The 22,610-nt window shown below is 36.9% G+C and overlaps 1 protein-coding gene across 2 annotated transcripts in view; it reads left to right on the forward strand.

Annotated features, from left to right (window-relative positions):
• The window catches only part of AUH (AU RNA binding methylglutaconyl-CoA hydratase), a 119,582-nt gene that overhangs the window by 91,381 nt on the left and 5,591 nt on the right, over nucleotides 1–22,610 (forward strand). The gene's annotated exons all lie outside the window — the stretch shown is intronic.

Consider the following 22,610-nt stretch of genomic DNA (forward strand, 5'->3'; position numbering starts at 1 on the left):
AGACTTAGGAGGTGCAAGATAAACTCCATATCCAAAACCAAGAGAGAATTCCAAAAAGTGTTCCAGAGAGACTGTGTTTCAAAATGCATGTATTTCAAAACAGAGAAATTTTCAAAATGTTCCCTAATGAAGTGTCAACAGAAGCTAAAAGTTTGAAGAGAAGGTGTTTGACATGCAGGAGGGTATTGGAGCGTTTAGAAGCATGCAGATGGATGACATTTTATCATCAAACTGTGTTACTGCAGATTGTACTGAACAGGAAAATGCACTTTGAATAACTTGTTCTGGAAGATATTTAGTATCTCCTGTTAACATGTATCACTATGCCCAAAGTTATCTTGAGCTTGCCCTTTTAAGTTTCCATTTCCATTCACTTTAATAATAAAATAACTGGAAAGCCCCCAGTGCTGAGAAATTCTATGACACATACAGAATATAAGCATGAAAGGTCATCATAACCAATAGATACATGTTTTTAACATAAAGATGTGGCAAGATTATACTAGTGCCTTGATATATTTAAGTATGACGTTAGTGTATGTTATTTTTGTCTTCAATCAGAGTGCAAAGTTTTGGAGCATATCGCTACATCTCAGCTTCAGAAATGAAAGTGAAACGCTTAGATGGACAGAAGTCTATATATGTTAAAATGCAAACCTTTCTACATTAAGGTTTTTGTGGAAACCCTCTAAGGTACTGCTTTGCTCAGGAGAAGAGATTGCGTATTGCATCAGGTTTTGTTGATGTATTTTGAGTTTTCCAGTTGGCATTTCCTTATTTTCAATTTGAGGACTTTTACTTTATTTGTGATCTATAAAGTTCACATGTTGAAGCAGACTGTCAGTATTCTTTGAATAAGACCCATGATGGTGTCAAGGAGAGGACATGATGAAAAGTGGGTCTTTATTGTTGTAATGTAAAGCTTCAATTCAGCAAACTGCTAAGGCAAGTAAATATTTTGAATATAAGGTACCAACTGATTTCCTTGAGGTGTAGATCCATACATCTAGATCTCCTACATACACTGATGTACTTTGCAGATTCAAGGGATAATAGTCTTTAACATTATGTTACATTGCTCTGTGTAATGTTCACTAATTTGCTTTAAACATGAGCTATTGTTTGTGTATGAATAACAACAAAAATTATAATTTCCTCTTGGCACAGAGAACTTCAGAAAGCTAGAAAGAGCTCAGTACAAACCTAATCCTTAATGCTATGGTGAGGTTACTTACATATGTGTATATGCATAAGGTGTGTATATATTATATATTTGTAGCAGCTGTGGTTTTCTAAGTTTGGAAATACAACCTCACATAGTTAGAAAGCAAAGTAGATTTTCTAATGTGTAGATTGTGCTGGTGTTTCAAAATGAATTTTGAAAAGTACACTGCAAGTGAAATGTTGTTCTGTTTAACTTTTAATGAACTACAGAAATAGCTATTATTCACTGATTTAACTTTTATCTATGTGAAAGTATTGATATAACAAAATAATTGCATTTGAGTGAGGTGTTTCACAAATAGGCCATGACACTGCTTCTGCTTGCAGCGCTGTGGGTGATGAAGAGAGAATGGTGCGGTTCAGTTTCTTCTCTGTGAGAAAGAAGGTATATAATTGCAAGGGGCAGTACTATGAGTAACAGCATGATGGAGGACCACTGTGTAAGGAAGGAAAACCACAAAGAGCAGCTTGAGTGGACTTTGCCTCTCTCTGAATGCTTTAAGATATTCAGAGTAGGACATGAGATTGCTTGGGAAGCTTTGCACTTGCTTGCCTTCAACTGCAAAAAACGTAATACAGAGCCTTCTGTGTCACTTCCTGTCCTCCAGAATTTTCCCGTCCTGCAATTTCTTTTCTAAAGGAGAAGAGGCCTTGGTTACTTTTTCCCCCCTCAAAATCTTAAAAGTGATCAAGCTTGTTACGGACTGATTACTTCATCAGATTTCATTTCTGAGAAATAAGCTTGAATATCTTTTGTTCCAATGTATATTGAAAAAATTAGCTATATTAATTAAAAAGTCTGCAGTAGATATAGAAATTAAAGTTTTACATCAAAAGGTAGTATAAGTAAATATTTACCGCTTATTTCCTATCCCCTTGAAAGCACCAGATTGTAATGGAAATTATGACAAAATTTCTTCCAGATAATGAAGCTGGGAACGTCACTGTAGAGGCTTTTAATCACTGTAAGCCCATCTACTGGGAATTAATGCCATTCTTTTAAATATTTAATATAGCTTCCATTATGAACTAAGCATTTGTAGGTTACAGTTTCTGCCTAAGCACTTTTTTAAAAAACAAAAAATATCAAAAAATCATCTTATAAATCATCATTAAAAAAAAAAAAACTTTAGCATTTTGATTAAACAGTTCCAGAATAAAGCAGCGATCTGATAGTATTCTAAGAATTTTGGGGGTAAGCCTAAAAAAAAGTCTTAAGGCAGGACTTGTTCAAAATTATATCCTGTCACATCATAACATGCAGCAAATAAGAACCTTTAACAAAAAACCCACAGGGAAAAAAATGAAATTAAAAAAAGCAGTAACCAACAAACCAGAATAAAATGCTGAAAAGAATTGCTAAGTTTCAGCAGAGCACTCTGAGTTAATAAGCTCTCAGTTCATTTCATCTAAATTTCATTGTTGTGGTTTCATTGAAATAAAGTCTGGGTTTTGCCATCTTGTCTTGAGATGCAAGATACAAGAGAGGAGGGCATTGTTTTACTGGTTATTGTTTAAAAAAGTAATGTGATTGCTATCTTTTTATGAATAAAAACACTTGGGAGCTATTCTGAGTTGGAAGGAAAACTATATCATCATATTTCACACACCATTTAATGTAAACATTATATTTCTTTCATGCAGTTTGGGGCTTATGTTCTAACATTTCAAATAGGTTTTAGTTAAGTAAAAATAAACTCCAGCAGATAATGTGGTTTTCAAGGTAAACTTGCTTTGCAGTTGATACAATGCAGTAGTCAATGATGTAAGTGAAAAAGATCTTCACTTTTAAACATCCTTTTTTGATTTTGTTTGTCAGATATATTTTGTGTTGTGTTTTGTGTCTCTGTGGCCTTACAGATTAGTATGTTCAAGCTGATTTGAGGAAAAAAAAAAAGATACAGTCCAGGGGAGACAGTGGGCTGTTTGCAATTCCTCTTTGACTAACAGGTATAGTGAAATTCAGCTGGAGTGAGCTTCATATCGGCATAAACGACGGCATGAGTGTTTTGGCATTGCTTAAAGCCTGGAGAGGCTTTCATTGTACAGATAGGGTTAACAAGTATTTTCTGTAGATCATGTTGTGTATTACAGGATGTAGAACCTGACCTTACACAAAAGTGTATAGAGCATGGCTTTTCCTGTGTTTTTCTGGCATCTTAATAGTTTTCAGAGTCTTGATAACTTAGGTTGTTCAGCTTCTAGAAAAGTGACTACTGAGTATGTGTGGCTAAATTTTACATGAATATTTAGTCCAGCACCAGCTCTGCTGGATTAATTGGACATGACCAAACTAATTCTACTGTGAAAGTGCACTGAATCTGAGGCCTGGCTTTGCTGCACTTGTGCAAAACCACATGTATGATTCATCTGACCAGGACTGTCATAGATGTCAGCATTTAAAGTCTGCCAGGGCTACACGTATCAGGGGCTTCATTTAATATGGTGCTTAAAAATGGCTTAAGGGCTTAAGTGCAGTTTAATGGGAAAAGAATCCCTGAAGCAGATTTCATGTTGCCTACCAAAGTGCTAGGTAACTGCTTTTTATTCTTAATGAAAGATACGCTCTTAGATTTTTGTCTGTTTCTACCCCTTCTGTTCATCTGAAAGTTGTACCTGTGTGCCGTGTTTATAACATCTGTTGAATAGTATTAAACTGAATTAGTTGTCTTGAATCACTTTAACACTTTTAAACACATGAAGTGGTATTCTTAAGTAGTGTATATTGTCCAAGCTCTTATATGTTCAGGCCTAGAAAGATGTAAATAACATCATGGGAGAACTTGTGATGATTAGTATTTCTATTAAGTAAATGCAGAGATCCCGTGCTGAGTGCCTATATATATTTATACATGTCTATACATACACACACACACACACACACACAGATATATATATGACTGTCTCCATTCAGTGCATAGTGCCAGTATCTCCTTGTGAAAGTTCTTGTTTCTCTGAGGCTTCCCAGGAAGATGCACATGGCTGTCAGTGGTCTCAGGATGCGTTTATACAACTGACAAGTTCCAGTCATTTGGGCTGAAATTTTGAATGCAAAGTGACTTTCTGAGTATAATTTTAGTGGGACTTTAAGTGGAAACATAGGCTATTTATAAAAAAAAAAGCAAGCCACCAACTTTTTGGTCTGGGAAGGTTGCAGGACTTTACAGAGGACCCTGTTTTAAGAAGGTATCTTTTGGTGACCAAAACTTGACTAAGCATTATTATTGGAATCATAGAGTCATAGAATAGTCTGGGTTGGAAGGGACCTTTAAAGGCCATCTGGTCCAACGCCCCTGCAGTGAGCAGGGACATCTTCAACTAGATCAGGTTGCTCAGAGCCCTGTCCAACCTCACCTGGAACACTTCCAGGAATGAGGCATCGACAGCTTCTCCAGACAACCTGTTCCAGTGCCTCACCACCCTCATTGTAAAAAAAATGTATTCCTTATATCTAGTCTAAATCTACCCTCTTTTAGTTTAAAACCATTAACCCTTGTTCTGTTACAAAAGGTTCTGCTAAAATGTCTGTCCCCATCTTCTGTATAAGCCTCCTTTTAAGTATTGAAAGACTGCAATAAGGTCCCCCCAGAGCCATCTCTTCTCCAGGCTTAACAATCCCAACTCTCTCAGCCTGTCCTCGTAGGAGAGTTCCAGCCCCCTGATCATTTTCGTGGCCCTCCTCTGGACCTGCTCCAACAGGTCCACGTCCTCCCTGTACTGAGGACTCCAGAGCTGCATGCAGCACTGTGGGTGGGGACTCATCAGAGTGGAGTAGAAGAGCAGAATGACCTCCCTCAGCCTGCTGGCCACACATCTGGCTGTGCAGCCCAGGATATGGTTGGCCTTCTGGGCTATGAGTGCACATTGCCAACTCATGTACAGCTTGTCATCCATCAGTACCCCCAAGTCCTTCTCTGCAGGGCTGCTCTCAATCCCTTCATCCCCCAGCCTGTATTGATACTGGGGGTTGCCCTGACCCATGTGCAGCACCTTCCACTTGGCCTTATTTAACCTCATGATGTTCACATGGGACCATTTCTCAAGCTTGTCCATGTCCCTCTCAGTGGCATCCTGTCCCTCAGGCATGTCAGGCCTTATTTAACCTCATGATGTTCACATGGGACCACGTCTCAAGCTTGTCCATGTCCCTCTCAGTGGCATCCTGTCCCTCAGGCATGTCAACTGCACCACTCAGCTTGGTGTTGTCTGCAAACTTGCTGAGGTTGCACTCAATCCCACTATGTTACTGATGAAGATAGTAAGCAGTACTGGTCCCAGTACAGACCTCTGAGGGACAGCACTTGTCACTGATCTGAGCCATTGACGCCTACCTTATGGATGCAACCATCCAAGCAATTAATCATTGACTGAACAGTCCATCCATCAAATCCATCTCTTTCCAATTTAGAGAGAAGGATGTTGTGGGGGACCATGTGAAAGGCCTTACAGAAGTCCAGATAGATGACATCTGTAGCTCATCCCTCATCCAGTGGTGTAGTCACTCCATCATAGAAGGCCACTAGGTTGGTCAGGCAGGACTTGCCCTTGGTGGAGCCATGCTGGCTGTCTTGAATCACCTCCCTGTCCTCCATGTGCCTTAGCATAGCTTCTAGGAGCATCTGTTCCATGATCTTCCCACGCACAGAGATGAGGCTGACAGGTCAGTAGTTCCCCAGGTCCTCCCTTCTACCCTTTTTAAAATGGGTGCAATGTTTCCCTTTTTCGTCACTGGGTACTTCACCTGCCTACCGTGACTTTTCAAATATCATGGAGAGTGGCTTGGCAACTACATCAGCTAATTCCTTTAGGACTCTGGGATGCATCTCATCAGGTCCCGTAGACTTGTGTATATTCAGGTTCCTCAGGTGGTCACAAACTTGATCTTCTCTTGCAGTGGGAGGGACTTTCTTCCCCCAGTCCCTGCCTTGAGGTTTGTCCACTCAAGAGGTGCAGGAAGAGGGGTTGCTAGTGAAGACAGAGGCAATAGAGTTGTTGAGTCTTCCACATGCTCTTTATAGATTTTTCTGGAGCTTCCTAATGATGTTTGTCTGTTTCTGTTCAGGCATGAGCAGTATTTTCCTTGTATTGAGAGGCTGAAGTCAGGCTCCAGGGCAGAAATTGTAGGCCTTTTCCTGTGCTTTCGGTGACCCTGTTGCAGTGCCCACCACATCAAAGCATATGGCCAGCTGCGGAGCACCCCAGCACGTTGCAGAGTTTCACAGCTCATAGGGAGCGTGAGGAAGGAAGATGCAGCTCAGGACTTTATAATAGGAAACTGGGCTACAGAAGGAAGCAGAACTAGAGAAGAAAGGGGGATTTCTGAGGAGCTACATTGGGTTTTTAGGTGGAAAAAATTGGCAGGTGATCTTGGAACTGAAAGGATAAGGTGTTAAGGAATCAGTAGCTACGGAGCAATTGAGGAAGGCCTGCTGAAGAGCCACAATGCTGGGTAGGGGACTGGGGCTGACCAGTCAACAAGCAAATGAGAAGAAGGGCAGGGCACAGTGTGAGTGTCCAAATGGACAGATGGTACATGAAAAATGACGTTGGATGGGGATCTATCAGAAATGACTACGCCCACTAAAACACAGTCCCTTACAGAGTTAGGAACAGAGCCAGCAGTTTTTTAAAGGCTTATCTATGGTGGAAGAGGGGGGTTGTTTTAAAAATTTATTTGTTTAAAGTACTACTTAAGCTGTGGTAATTCCTCTGTAGACATAAATAGTTCTAAGTTAAAAGGGACTTAACTTGATTTAAATTCATTTTGAAATTGGACTTTCTTAAAAATAAATCAGTCTAGTATTTGAGAATGCTCCCATACAGGCAATCTGCAAGTTGCATTACTCTTCTGTCATCAGCAGTCCTAACTGCAGCTTGTGTTGCTAAATACAATGGTATTTAGTATTACTGTAGAAAAATTATACTGTTATCTTTTAAGAGCAGAGAAATCCAGTACCTTGCAACTGAAGGTAATATACTTTATATGGTTCCTCAGAAAGTATACCTTGTATTACTCCTTATATGGATCCTCAAAAAAGGAGCAGGGGCAACACCTAGGACATTATACAGAAATATGTAAAATCCAGTTTGGAAGAACATGATTCAAAAGTTAAAGACTCAAAAATTAGCTACTATTATATGCAGTCTTGCACAAAACTGCATGGTACAGCTTGCAAAGTTTTATGCCAGGTCTTTATTTCTATGCGTTCTTCTGTATATTCTTTTATTTCATGGGCCTGTATACTGATGCTGCTCATAATGAGATTTTTTTAAAGACTGAAGCTTGTCCAAATACATTGTGTGGATTGTAAGTGACATGTTCTGCAGACATTGCTACCAGTGTCAAGCCAAATTTTACTCTGTATTCCAAAGCAGAGATGTTAGAGAGGCTCAAAATAAGGCTATTTTTTTTTCCATATGAGCAAACCACATTTTTCCATGAGTTTCATTCTTAGGTACAGCTGAACTGTTTTGACTGAATTAAGAAAACACCACATGAACAGCCCAGCAATATGAACTGCTTGCTGGGCAATACTTATAAAGGGAAGAGCAATTAAAAAACTTGAGCAATTATACTCAGTTAAAAATAACACTTTCTGTTGGGAAATTTTATGTGATATTAATAAAGGTGATACTACTAGCACTGCCTGTAAATAAAAATATAAATGCGTCATACTGCTAAGATTCTTTATATTGAGGATTAATTTTTAGATGGGTTTTAACTTTTTCAGCATTTGCTTTTGGAAGAAGTAGGCCTGTGATAATCCGCTTACCCTACTATATCATAAAAAGGAAATTAATATGGATGTGAAATGAAAACTGGTTACACAATTGCGTAAAGTACAAGATCACTAGATGATGCAATAGAAGATGAAAAATATAACACTAATGCAGAAAATACACAAATTTCCATATTTGTTTTTGAATCCCTAATATACATCAAAATGATTACTTTGTAGTTGAAGTAGCTAAATTAATTTTATCTTCTTGAGCAGAGGAGCATGAATAGTCAGGATAACATGATATGGATGTGAGGAAGCATGAAAACAAGAAAGACTATTAAGTATAATCCCAACAATAGGAATAGGTACTATGGTAATGTGTACAAGATATTATCGTTTCCTGAAATTCAGGAGATGGGTGAAATATAGTCAGAACTCCCTTTGGTATTCTCTTCACACAGAAGCTTAGAAATATTTTATTAAATATTAATAACAACATAAAAGACCTTTGGTTGTATTTTCATTTTAATTAGACAGGATATATATGCCATTCACTTTGAAGCCAAATGCTACTCCTTTGTATTAACCTGCAGGGGGTACTAGAAAATTGAACCAAGTAGCATTTAGCTATTTCTCCTCCTGCCATGAGATAATTAACATCTACTCTTTTGCAGACTCTCTTAGTGTTACCTAATCCCCATATTCAGGTTTCATATTGACTTCTAGAGTTTGAGCAGTATGGTGTGAAATGCTGCCTCAGCCCGTTTCTTGTAAATCACTGGAACTCAGGAAAGTTATTAACCTTCAACATAAACTGCTGAACTTACAAGGGAAGCTTAATCTCCTATTGAAATCAGATTGGGGAGACAAAATGGACAACAATTTCAGGAGGGAAATAAAGCTGTGTATAATATACTGAACCCATTTTGTTTTGTGGTGAACAGTAAAGGCACTGGAAAACCTAAGAACTTAACAGTAGCTGCTATGGCTAAAAAGAACAGGAACTTTTCTGACACATAAAGCTAAGGAAGAATTAGTAAGAAGCAAATGAAGAAAAATGAAATCAATTGTATGAAGTCAGTGGGTTTCTAGACTCTTGGCCAGCTATTTACCCAACCTGCCTATCTCTTACATAGGTTTCCTAGTCCACATCTAAAGCAGAAGAATCATCTTAAATGGGGCTTGAAGCTTCTGATCTAGGAACCAGGGATCCTGGGGCCTCTGTTGGGAGAACACTGAAGAGCTGCCAGGCTCCTTGGCCAGCTTTTACCTCTGGCTAATGGCCTTGGGCATCCGCTTGGGTCAGAGCTTGGTATACTTTAGCCAACTGGTCCAGTAGCGTAGTGCTTCTTAAGTCTTAGACCTAACATATGTAGCTTGGTCAGTCTACCACAGAGCTATAAGCTTGCCAATCCTGCAGTCTGCGGGACTGGACACTCCTCATGGCTAAGCTTCCTCAGACTGAAGAGACTGGTGGACTTAAATGAGTTATGCACGTTAACAGACAGGAAACAAAGCTGCTTTCAGAGGAAACCCACCTGTGTTCCACTCCGTGAAAACAGGTATGTTTATACTGAATATCTCACTTACTAATGAATTCACATTTTCCAATGATTATCAGAAAATCTTTAACAAGTTTGACTGTCACTGCAATGCCCCATCACTCTGCAGATGCATTATGAAACATGGTAAGTTGCATCATCACATTTTTTCATGGATAACCTCCTCCATAGAATAGATGGTTTTCCTTTAATTAGCTAATGCTCAACATTTGTATGTTTTGTTTCCCCGTTGTGTAAAATGAACATGATTCCCTATTTCCTTTACATTTTTCAGCCTTATTCTGGGAACATGATTATTCATTTTTCCATATAAAAGTCCATGAAGGTGATAATACTGCATCTTGCATGAGTGTTACGGAAATAAATTTCAGTAGTATCTATGAGACACCCATGCTGTGGTCATGTTAAGAAGTTTACTTTTTCCAAAACTGTTTTGAAGTGAAGGCATATTAATAGCTTAATTTTATCAAGAAGGTAGAAATCCAGCAAATAATAGGTTCCCTCATCTCCTGATTGTCCTTCACTTCTAGAGAAAATGTTAAGTGGTTAACAAAAGTATTAATCTCTACCTTTCCCTTTTTTCCTTTTTTTTTAAACAAAATCATATTAGTCTGGTTGATACACTGATATGCTTTTCCTGTGTAGTTTGTAAATAGTAACAGGTGTAGTTAGGTTTGTAAATTTAGAAACTTCCACATCTGCTGTAACACATCATCCTAGGTTCCACCACTCTGCTATTAGAAAAGCCAATTTAGCCTGTTACATAGTGGTTACCAGACCTGGACTAGAAGTTGCAAAACAGTTTCTGATATATCTCACTTCCCTTGTTCTCAGATGTGCACGTAGTGTGTTAGAGCTACCTGAAAATATTAAACCTATTTCATACTGCTAGAACAGTTGGTTTGAATTTGAAAATGCTAATGCTCGATCAAAAGAAATCCCTGTGTTTGCATGTGGGAATCTGTAAGAGTATTAGCTCTAAGGTACTAAGGGGAAGGAAACAGGTAGAAGGAATGCTTTTGTTAGTTCGTACAAGTTTTTCCCTTTTTTGTGTCAATAAATAAATTAATACAGCACCTCCCCCAACTACTCAGTTATGAATATTAGAAGTGGACACTTTCTGTGTTGCATAGGAGATAAAAAATATTAGACTTAACTTCTGTTTCTATTAAATAATTCGATTACTCAGAGGTTCTGAGGCACAGAAGGTCAAAAATGTTAGTCTTTTGTTTCTATTAAAAAGAATAAACAAAACCAATTGATTATGCAAAAAAGATAATCAAACTTATTTCTTCCAGACATTCAGTAACTGAATTTAGGAATCTCATGTAAAACACAGTCATGGATCATTTATACTGTAATGTATAAAAGGCAAACTTTAATATGTTAATTATATTGTATGGTTGTCATCATGCCACTGTAGAACACTGATAACTTTCTTGGAAAACACAACTGACCCAACTCCTGAACTCTCAATAAGGGTAGTGTAAAGGATGAATGAAACATCTGACACTTCTCTGAAACTGAAGCACGGCTTTCTAATTTACTGTGACCCCATTTTCAGCTGCCCATTTTCAAGGGTTGAAGACCTTGAAATAAGTAGGATCTATGTATCAGGGCAGGGTAGTACAAAAAACTAAATCCATTTTACTTTGAGCCAATACTAAATTTGAAGCACATGAAAAATATACCCTTCATATGGGTATGAATAGTGTAACTCAGTTTTTAATGAAATGGTTTACCTATTTTGAGGTCCATCATTACTGAATAATAGTACAGCATCTAATTATTTCTACTTCGTATTCATTTATGACTGTATTTTGTAAGAAAGAAAAACAGCTTCCAAACTCATAATGAATTTGCTGTATGTCTGGTATTTTTCTTTAATTTCCAGAAAATTCAACAAACGAAATGGCAATTGTGTAGTCTGCCTTAAAAGAACAGCTGTGCAAGTTAGTTCACCACAAAACAAGTTGGACAAAATGATTTATGCAGTACTGTTTCCTTAATTATTTAACAGAACCTCTCTGGCTCTGGAGACTTACTTGAGCCAACTATTACAAATCTCTGAATTTCAGAAATAGTAGATTCCTGTCCTTCCTTCTTTACCTCCATTTTTCATAATGTATTTCAGTTTATGACCAAGAATGCCTTTTTTCCCTGATTCTCAGATGCAACTGAAAGCAAGATTATAGGAAAAATTGCCCTAGACAGTATGAATCCTTTGTAGCTTTATACTATCAACTCTGTATTAGTGGTCTTTATATTTTAACATGAATTTGAGACCTGAGTAACCAGTGTTAATGAGATCACTGAGTTAATCTGAGCTTTAACAGCTAATTGTTACTTTGAAGTTTTGTGAAACTGTAAAGAAAATAGGAGGACAGGGTGCAATGTTATTGACATATACATAAGTGTTCTAAGCAAAAAAATACAGAGGCCTACCTTGATGCATATTTTTAACATTATTTTGCATCTGAGCATGAAGAAATATGAATGACTACGCTGAAATTTACACTATCCCAACTAAAAGAGGATGCAGGAAGTTGGTTAAATGTTGAGCTTTTAGGTCAATATGCTAATATCATTAATACCTGCCGGAAGGAATGGCTATTTGTTAGTCCATTATAAATGGAGTGAAATTCACCTTTTAGCTTGGTTTTATGAGATCCTCATAATAAGCTTCTTTACCTTCATGATTACACAGAATGATAAAACATATTTATTGGCCTGACAGAATTTGGGTGGTCCTAAGATTTTTTCTAGGTGTTTCTACAAAAGAATCAAGCTAAAGGAAGCCCTCATTTGCCCTGTTTCTAGGAAATACAGTGATGATCTTGCGACGACAAAAAAAAAGAAATTCAGGAGCTCTGCACAGGGTTGCTTCCAGTTACAATCACCTGTTCCAGCTCCCTGCAATGGCAGGCTTACTCCCTACACTCAATTTCCCAGTGGTTTTTCTTTGAAAGAGTTCTTTCTTCCCATACCCCATCTTCCTTTATGTGTGCCTTAAGCATCAGCTATATGTAGTTCATACTTGGAGAAAATGTTTCCTTTTCCCTTGGGGAGGAAGTAGTTGTCCCTTTCCCATCCAGCATGTTTGCATGAAACCACCATTGCTCTCGTATTTAGGGAGCTAAAATGATCTAATACAGAATACCGTGGGGAATCATGACTGTTTAGTGTAATAAGCAGGGGGAGGTTGTCTGTGGGATATGAACCTACTAGCCTGAGCTCACAGGTGTGCATCTAGCCCTCTGTCCCATTATGAACCAGTAAGGAAGGATGTACGTATTACCAGGGCTGGTGGGTTATCAGTGCAAAACGATTAAAATTGCTGCTGCTCAGTGATACTCCACATGTACAGTGCAGTAGCATATAAGGTGACCATCACATTAATGGTCTCATTTTTATTGCTTGTATTTTATTTTTATCAGTTCAGATAACCAGGATTTTCTTTGCCACAAATTCTCACTAATATGAAATAGTACATGGCTTGAGTTCAAGCAGCAGACTGGAGAAGGTGGTTAAATTATTTTCTTAAATAAGACATTTTTAGGTGTAGGTAGGACTATTAAAAAATTGAAGGTTCAGTTCAGTGGCTGCACTAAATTATCCATCAAAATCAAGTGGTAAAACCAAAGTTTTTGTTTCAGATAAAATACAATCTTCTGTTTCACCAGAATTTATTATTTAGGCTCTTAAAAAAACCCAAGGAAATAGAGATACATGAACAAGCAACCAGATGAGAGAGACTAAGACAGCAATGTAGACTGTCTGAAATCATATTTACGTTTTATAACATAAAAAGCATAAGGGCCATGATAACACATTGCAACTTATCCTGCTTTTGGTATTCCATTGGATATCTCCACAGAACACCTACAGCTTGCTGTGTGGCCTTGAATTATACATGCGTGGTGAAATACAGCCCAGTTTGGTTAGGGTTAACAACGGAGGTTTGATAAAGGCTTGCAATTTCTGAGCTGTTTCAGTGGTCTACTTGCCAGAAGAATAAATGTTACAACCAAGGCTGGCTGGGGAAGAGGGTTGACAGTTCTTTGGGTGAAACACATCTCAAGCTTAAAATGAAAGAGAGATGGGAATTCTGTTACAAAATACAAATTTTTTTTCTGGGAAAGAAAAGAGCCCAAGAAGGTGATGTGGGCCTTTGCTTGCTCATCGAATTCCTAGCCTTGTAGGCAAACGGGGTCTACAAGGGGTTTCATTCACTGTGTGTATTCTTTTTCTAAAGATTCTGTGATTCTCTTCAGATTTCAAGGGTAAAGTGTCCTTTATTAAATAAAACCTTTTTTTTTTTTTTAGTTTCTTACTCATTTACCATGTATTCTCTGAAGGACTTGCACTGAACTAGAGTTTTTGAAGTTGCCAGGCTCCAGAAAAATGTTTCTAAACTGTGGTGGATTCAGTAGAGCTCTAGCATTGACTTTTTAATCAAGCAGGTGGATTGCTGCCAGAGAAGAGTCAAAGGATCTGCATGTAGGTGTGCCTTGAGAGATGCAGAATTAGGAGCAGTAACCAGGCTATAGCACACCCAGAAGCACAATGGGTTCAGCAGCAAGGCCTGCTCACATCAGAACGGTCTTGCCTCAAGAGCAGCTAATGAGAAGTGTGTAGTGCTCCCTATCTTGTTGATCCTTAGTGTTCATTATAAACTATTCGTAATGACTTATGTTAATTAAAAGATATTTATAAAGTTTTTTAATAAGCACAGTGTTTCTGGCTACTATCCTAGCTCTTGCTGCTGATATAGATTCATTTCTCCGTTACCTCCTACATGTATAGCTCCAGCTGTCTCTCTTCCTAGAGTTTGGATGTAGGATGTAAGGAAAATAAAATTAATGTCTTATCTTTGATCCTTAAAACTGTAAAGGTCCATGAAAGCCAACTCATCTGTGCGTGATTAGATGACAGAAGAATTTAATTAGCACTAGATTCTCCATCTATATGAAAAGAATTGCCATTGCATGCTGCTGTTTTGCATTCCATGCTGTAAACAGTGACTTCTCTTCTGTATTGCTATGTCACAGCAGCAGGTGAGAGGAATATAAGTGTTTTCTTAATGAAATTTGTATCCTTAGTGTTGTAACAGTCTGGAGGCTACAACCTGGGAATAATCACTTATTTAATACCTTTATTTGTTGATTTCCTGTCAGTTATTGGCTTTTGGGTTTTTTTTGGGAATTACAAATTGGTTAGAAGGTGATGGAAGACCTATGGTTTTCTGCTAAGGAAAAATATCTGAGTAATCCCAAACAATACAATATTAAACTACCAGTTTGCACTTACTGGGGGTAGGTCCACTGTTACACAGTAACTGTCCTAGTAGAAAATCCATCCATGAAGTTGTTATATATATCTACACAAAATTATATGCATATTAAAAATTAATTTGGACTGTAATGGCTTTAAAAACTCTGATTCTCAAAAAGTTAACAATGCAAATTAAATGAAATAGTATTTGTCAGCGAGGGAAGATTAGTTTAAATGTACCATCTGTTGTCTGGACTTTTAATAGTAGTGTAACTCAAGACAATGTGCTAGTCCTACCTAAACTCGACAAGTTCATCCTGAAAAGCAATATATGGAACCAAGGGTCAGCTGAAAGTAGTAAAGAGATGTCATTTCCTGATAAAGACATGAACAAATAAGCAATTTTGATTTTTTTACAATTAGTTTTGTTTATGTTGAATTTGTCTTTGAATACCTGGTCTTTCGTATAGTCTGGAGGCTATCTGCTGCTCTCAGTGTAGGTGAGTAGTGACTGAATCGTATTTGTATAGTGAATAAAGAAGTTTTCTGCAGAGCCTGTAAAGGATGATCCTGGTTTTGGCAACGTAGCTTCTCTCCCAGCCTGTGTCATAGGCTTCTAACCTGGTATGTTCAGATCACTTAATCTGCAGTTTCTTAGGTGTCAGTTCAGTGGTTTTAGTATTTTGATAGCCAGTCCAGAGGTACTGACCATGAAAACCTGAAGCTGAAGTCACTAACGCTGTTTGTATCGCTGAAAAAAAATGAGTCTTTTATTGTTTCAAGCAAGGTATGCAGATATCCGTGTGATCAAAATTAACATGTGGAGAATATCCTATAACATAGGCTGAATGCATATTTATATTTACACTTGCGATGAATTTATTTTAGTTGTTAATTTCTACTATAAGTTTTAATTATTCTTGCAGGTAGGTAATATACTTATAAGGAATGGTAAATAATGTAACATTCAGAATACAAAGTAACATGCACAAATAAAAACATTTTAATTATTCATGTGACTTACAGAATTTTTAATAACAGCAGTGATTATTTCTTCACATATCAACTATTACTGTAAAACAACAAGTAGAAGGATCAGTCTGGGAAGTAAAAAGAACAGAATGCTCTTCTGGCACTCCTAGATAGCACTAAAAGTCTAACAGATCAAGCTGAAAACATTAAGAGGTTTTCTGAGTATCAGACTTGTTATCTCAAAATTGACTTACGATTTACTGAAGAGTTTGCTTCTTGCATTGCACTTTGTTATATTAATGAATTAGCTTTGAATGATTTGGTCAGTTTTTTCATAGTCTGTATTTTCAAAGCAGTGTAAAATGTTCTAGGCATCATGTTATAGCTTGGGTACTAGGCTAAGTGCAGTATAGCTGGAGTGTGTGACTGCCTCACCTGGGAGGACATCCTACTCAAGATGAAAAATATGCTTCATACATACGAGTTCATTTTAGATGTATTTAACAGTAGAGAGGGCACTCTGCCTTACTGGGATTTGACAGCTGAACTGGGTGGGGTTGTGTCCACCTACAGTCTTGGTGGCTTTGCTGTTTTCCCTCGGCTCCCATTCTGTTAGCCACCAATTCTCCATTCTTTAGTGCTGCTCAAGTCAGACAATTTCAGGGATGAATAATTGTAGAGGTAAATTCTTAAAAGCCCATTACTTTGGAACAGTTGAAAGCAGATTAATTTGATAGTAGTCAAGATGGGAGAAAGAATAGGGTTAGGACTAGGAATTGGTTTGGGGGGTTGGCAAAGTGATGGATTTCTTTGCCGTGTGGAAGAATAAAATGGTAGATTTCCATAAGGAGAGCACTGAAGTGAGGAAAACATTAAAGTCACTTGCTCATAAACAGTGAAGACTTCAGATTTAATAGTCTAAGTTTTGGTTTGCTTGTTGTTTCTTTATTTCAATTCTGTCCATTAAAAAGTAAAGTAATTGTCCCAATTTGGGATAGTGATCTCATTCAAAATATAAATAAAAATAGGATACCACTATGGTAATTAATTTTTTTTTTTATTTCACTCGCCCTAAGTAATTATGATAGTTTTTTTCATTACTGTTTTTTTTTGTCCTGATTTTCACATGAATCAAATTTTAGCTGTCATAGTCAATCCAAAACTGTAAGAACATGGACTATAAAATTATTTATTTAAAATACAAGTTAAATGGAAGGTTTTATCTAATATTGCTCATAAAGCCCACATGATTTGTAAAGTATGATCATACAGAGCAGCAGTGGTCTAAACCTCCTACCTGTTGTTACAGCTGAGTAATGACTTCATAAATGTGTGGGTGTAATTTTGAAACTGGAAAATGCCTTCTCTTGGGCCATTTATTTCTATCTGCAGCAAGATGAGTTATGTTTTAATGTGTATGTACTTGTAAATTTTGTTTTAAGTTCACTTTCTGTCATTGCATTCCCAAACACCAATAAGACCAAGTTCCTATCTGGAGTAAGGCAAACGGCCTTACCAAATATCTGTGCGTGCTCATGTTTGTTGCATTTGTTTACATTTAAGTAAAAATTAATAAGTAGATTAATGATCTTAGGCATTTCTCTTTTCTTCCTCAAACAATTTCAGATTACAAAAAAATAAGGCAGATTGTCAGTGTGTGCATTGCTAATACTATGAGTCCTGGGAGTCCACAGGTAGTGCAGATCTGCGCTTGTCAGGCAGTGTTCAGTCTGACAGTGGAGTCTGTGCAGTTGGTTGTACCATGCTTGTGAGGGAAATGTGGAGTAAGCTCCTTACACCAGATGCAGAATCTCTTTTGAAGTGGAGTCCATTTTATAAAAATCAGGTTCCAGATGCATTTTTTTGTTCCATTAGTTTCATGTATGCAGTTGTTGTCTGCTGGGAAATGGTCTTCTCTCTTTCTCAATCTACTTGAGAAAGAGGATTACTTATTTTGAAAATAAATTAGTTTTTCTAAATTACCCAACTATTTCATCTTTCTGTACAAAAGCTGTGATTATTTAGCTGCTTGAGAATTCTGAAAGTGTATTTACACTTCGTCTCCTGCATCGTAAGTGTTCGTACATCTTCAAGCCAAGTACTACGTTCTTCTGATTCAGGCTGCCACCTTCAAGCCACCCACGCATGGCAGTTTGGTGTATTCTAGGCGTTTTTCAGATAAGTTTTTAAATAAACCAATCCACAGATGCAGATGAATAAAACAGATTGTGGAAATTAAGGACTGATTTGCAAATTAAGTTGGCAGTTTTGGAGCTGGGGTTTGCCACTGCCAGGCTGGTGTAGGTAGCAGGTCACCCTGCCTCCTTGACCTCATGTAGGATTGTGCCTGATGTTTCTGCAGGGCGTTCTTCAGCTTGACTGGCAAGCCAGAATACCATGAGCACTTTTGGCAGCCTACTACAAAATTTCACTCAAACAGCTTCCCAGTCATCACAGACCCCAAGGCATCCTCTGAGTCAGCCTCAGGCCACTGTGTCAGGCTTTGCTTAGGCCTCAAGCCTTCTTCCAAACAACGACTTATATGGCCAGACATGAGACCGGCCTTGCCTACTGCCTGCTGTTCATCAGCTCAGTGCTTTTTCCCCTTGCAGAGATTATGTTTTGTTTCTTTCTTCTCCATCCTGTTCTCACCCAGTCACTTGCGTCTTTGTTGACGTCTTTCCTGGTCTAAGCTGTTTCGTTGTTAGTGGGTTATCCTGTTTGTACCTGTAAAGGACTCTTCATGTTTTCTTCTGTGAAAGAATTTGGGATGGCTGAGCCCATAAAGATTTATACCTGGATTAAGTTAGCTAAAACATGAAAAATTTTGCAGGATCAAGGCCTAATCTGGGAAATAATCTGTTGGAAACTTGGTGTTAAATATCGTCTTGGTAGAGTGTTCAGGCTTTTCAAGTGTTTAATATTTTGAAAATTGCTTAACTTAGCAATGGATGGCCAGTACTTTAAAAGTGGAAAATATATTTGTTACACAGACTTTTAAAATATAACTTACATAACTGAAAAATATCGTCTTAAAATAATAATTTTATCCATGTTAGTTTATTTATGGGCTCATATTGTTAAGGATTTGGTGTTATATGAGCAGCAGGTTTCTGTGTTCCATATTTCTATGAGTTTCAATGGAAAGGAGAAAAATGTACTCCTTACAGCTGTCTGCAAAAGAATCACAAAGATACATTTGAGATATTTTTTGGCTGACTTGAATAATTAGAAAGTTTGTGGCTGACAGACTTTGGTTTCACCTTTGATTATTAATAAAACATTAGAAATGCACAGTAGTCTTTAAAAAAAGAAATCTAGAAACCTGTCAGTTAAATCAATCTAATGTGAATCAAACAAAGCTTGTGATATAAAGGATAGGATGGAAAGACTCATTTTTACTTGCCTTAATAAACAGGATTATTACTGAATTGAAGTTTGGATTTTTGTCAGAACAGGATTTTTTCCAATATGTTTTGACAGAGCCTTCAGCTATGAGAAACTACTGACTGTAGATATTCTCTGCCAGAATGATGAATCTATTTCCAGTAAGCTAGTTGCTTCATCTTGTTGGATATACTCTTGGGAATTTATCACGTAATTCCCTTAATCCAAACCAGTTGTGTACATATTTTGTAATTGATGAATTGCTGACAGTAAATAAATATTCATACAAAATCAACTATTTGCTAAAGAAAAAAAATACTGTTTAACAATTTTCATACCAGAACTTAGCAGTCTTGTATTTACTGTGTCTTTTCACATGAACTAGACTGTCATCTAAAACTGCTGTTTACAATTATTACAACATTGAAAATATACCATCTCAGATAAGAATGCATTTACATTGCAACTCTATGTCAAATGCTTTTATCAACACAGTGAGTAATACCAGATCACTAGTCCTTGAAATAACATGTCATTAAATTTGTGAAGATGAAACAACTATTCTTCCATCAAATTCTGCTCTACTTTTAGATGAAATGCCTTGGTTAAGTAATGTCTTTGAAGACTGGGTGTTACTTCCTTTAGCTCTGATTGTAGTTGGCAGGCATTATATGTTCTTTGTGTATTACCAAAACAGAACATCTATCTGCGGCGTGCTCTCCGTCTTTTCTTCATAAATGGATGTAACTTTGGTGTGTTGGATGTATTTTGGTGTGTTGTTTGCATTTGATTAATTGGGTCTTACTGCTTTTGTGTGTGCATATATCTTATTCCTACTACTGAATATATATGATTGATGTACTGAACTGTTGGCTTCTGCTCTGTGAATATTAATCAAAGACTATGCTCCTCTGCTTAATGGCTGTGCAGCATAGGAGGCAGCCAAACAACATAGACTATAGTCTGCTTCTTTTGCTCTTTAATCATTATTGTGTAAGACACTGGCAAGAACACTTTTTTTCATCTATAAACACTTTCATGATTAAACATATCCATTGTTTGGTCAAAGTTATGAAATATTGTTGCTCAATTAAATTTTGTTTTCAACATTTCCTGGTAAAAGCAGTAATAGAAGAGATAAAACAGTAAAGGAAGGGGAGATAATTAAGTAGAAAAAAATACTAGGCATAGCAAGCAAGGAAGAAGCAGAAGATGTGGAGTCAGTAAATTCAGCCTCATATGGTTTCAGGTCTTATGGTTTGGACAAATAGCTTTCTTTAATCAAAGGGCAAACCTAATGCTTTTCTAGATTCCATTACTATGGTGAAAGGGATAGCTTATGACTAAACTTATCTTAAAGAGAACATTTGCTGTGTACTGATGTATACTTGAAATGTGTATAAGGATGTCGATTAGGGTGTGACAGCTTCTTTGGGTGAGAAATTAAAAGGCGTGTTCAGTATTTAAAACAAAAAAGCTGGTAAATGTGACAGTGGTACAGCTCAGTGTCAGAAGTAGCAAGCTTCTTGAAAACACAGCTCACACTTTTATTACATGTAGTTCTGATATAAAGGTTGATAGCTACAGCTTTAGTCATTCTCTGTGAATCTCACCAGTGAGGCAGCCAAGGCTAATAGGAAGACATAGGCTTCAGGGTTTGTCATATTTTACGAGGGGTTTTGTTTTAGTCTCCCCCCCTACACGCGTTTCATAAAAATACCGTAGAGTAGGAGCTTTCTCTAAATTATGCTGTTAGCAAAATTTTTCCCCTAGCACTATCGCTGCCTAGCTGTACAAATAGCAGAAACATCAGAATTTATTGAACAGGAGTTCCTTTTGCTGTTGCCTGTTGCCCTTGACCATTAGGACAGCCTTGCTAAAATCCCCTCAGAGTCGTGGGACCATAAAGAATATCACAGTATTTGTATTTACTAATGTTGTTCTACAGATTTTAACTGTAATGAATTACACATTTTTTTAATTCCTCCAGTTTCAGCCCAGAAAATATACATCAGATTTTCTTACAGATCATGATTTTGTAATATTCTAGAAAGGTATGAGGCAGAAATCTCCAAATCTCCTTCATTTTTATATGATGTAATGTGTTCAAAGGCAGGTCTGTTTTCACAGAAGGGAATACAGTAATACTGAAGCTTGTGATTCATAAAAAACAATAGTTCAAAGCTGAATCATTGAATCACAGAAACTTTTTCTTTGTTTTCAGTCAGTCTGTTTGTCTCAGAGGTGTATTTAAAGTATTTTCAGGAAACATCAGTAGAAGAACTGAATGGCTTCAATAAAATACTGACTTAGTACACCATTATCTAGTAGAAATTAATCTATTTTATATTAGTTGAATACCCATTTATCCATTGTTGTACCACCTCCCTTTGAACACTTCCTATAAATATTCCTCTTGCATATATACCTATATTCATATTTGAATATATTAGCATGTTTTTGCAGATATAGCTATTTGGAAAGAATTTTTTACTTACAGACTGTCTATATAAATTGAATATTTTTTTAGATCGATGTCAAAATGGTAGACCTTGTATATTTTCAAAATCCTTTCTTCTGAATAAAGGCCATTTCCAATGTTTAATTCGTACAGACACCTGCTTCTGTGATTTGAGGCTACTTCTTCAGTTTTGATAATGATTATTCCTACATTCTTGTTTGTCAATGCTGAAAAGTTAATTGTTAGTCCAACTAAACAATCTTCACATGTCTGGTTAATGTAGTTACTGCTTATTGACCTTCTGAAAATGCTGATCTGATAAAGAAGCTTTTAATGTAGTAAGAAAAACTAACTAAAGTTAGGTGCCTTTCTCTGCTGATCCACACCTGCCATTGTCCTTCCCTGTTTTTTAAAATCAAGCTTTAAGATTTCAACAATAGTATGGAAGTAAGAAGAGACAGAACTGTGGCTTTTTAAAGACCTTGTCTAGTGGTTTTAGTTTAGTTTACATATAAATTTTTATTGTCCCTAATGTATGCAAATTTTAGCATGGATTACAGTCTTGTTAGAGTGTATATTCTTTTTGAGTGTAGTTTTTCAAAAGTGTTCATATTGTGGTGATTAGTATCATAAAAATATACAGATTGTTAAGAAGAAGCAGTTTTTTGATATGGTAATTTACTGGTAAGTAGTTTTCCTTCAGCTTTTGGCTGATACGAATAACGTAAATTCTCTGTAATCAAACAGAATCTCTATTAATATTACCTCTTTTCAGTTATTTACATGTCTTTCTAAGAAGCACAGCACAGCAATTGATTTTGTTTTAGTTGTAGCTTCAAAACTGAAGAAGGCATTTAGGAATGCCTTTGTATGATCGTTTAATTTCTGTATGTTCATGTAATTGTTTATGGAATTAAAAATGAAAATACTTGAACTGAACAGGATGTCTACATTCGTGGTATAAATGGATGGGAAACTAATACTTGGATTTTCTCTTTTTTCCAAACT

This window comes from Phalacrocorax aristotelis, chromosome Z (genome assembly GCF_949628215.1).
Source record: "Phalacrocorax aristotelis chromosome Z, bGulAri2.1, whole genome shotgun sequence".
In the NCBI taxonomy this organism is placed as follows: domain Eukaryota; kingdom Metazoa; phylum Chordata; class Aves; order Suliformes; family Phalacrocoracidae; genus Phalacrocorax; species Phalacrocorax aristotelis.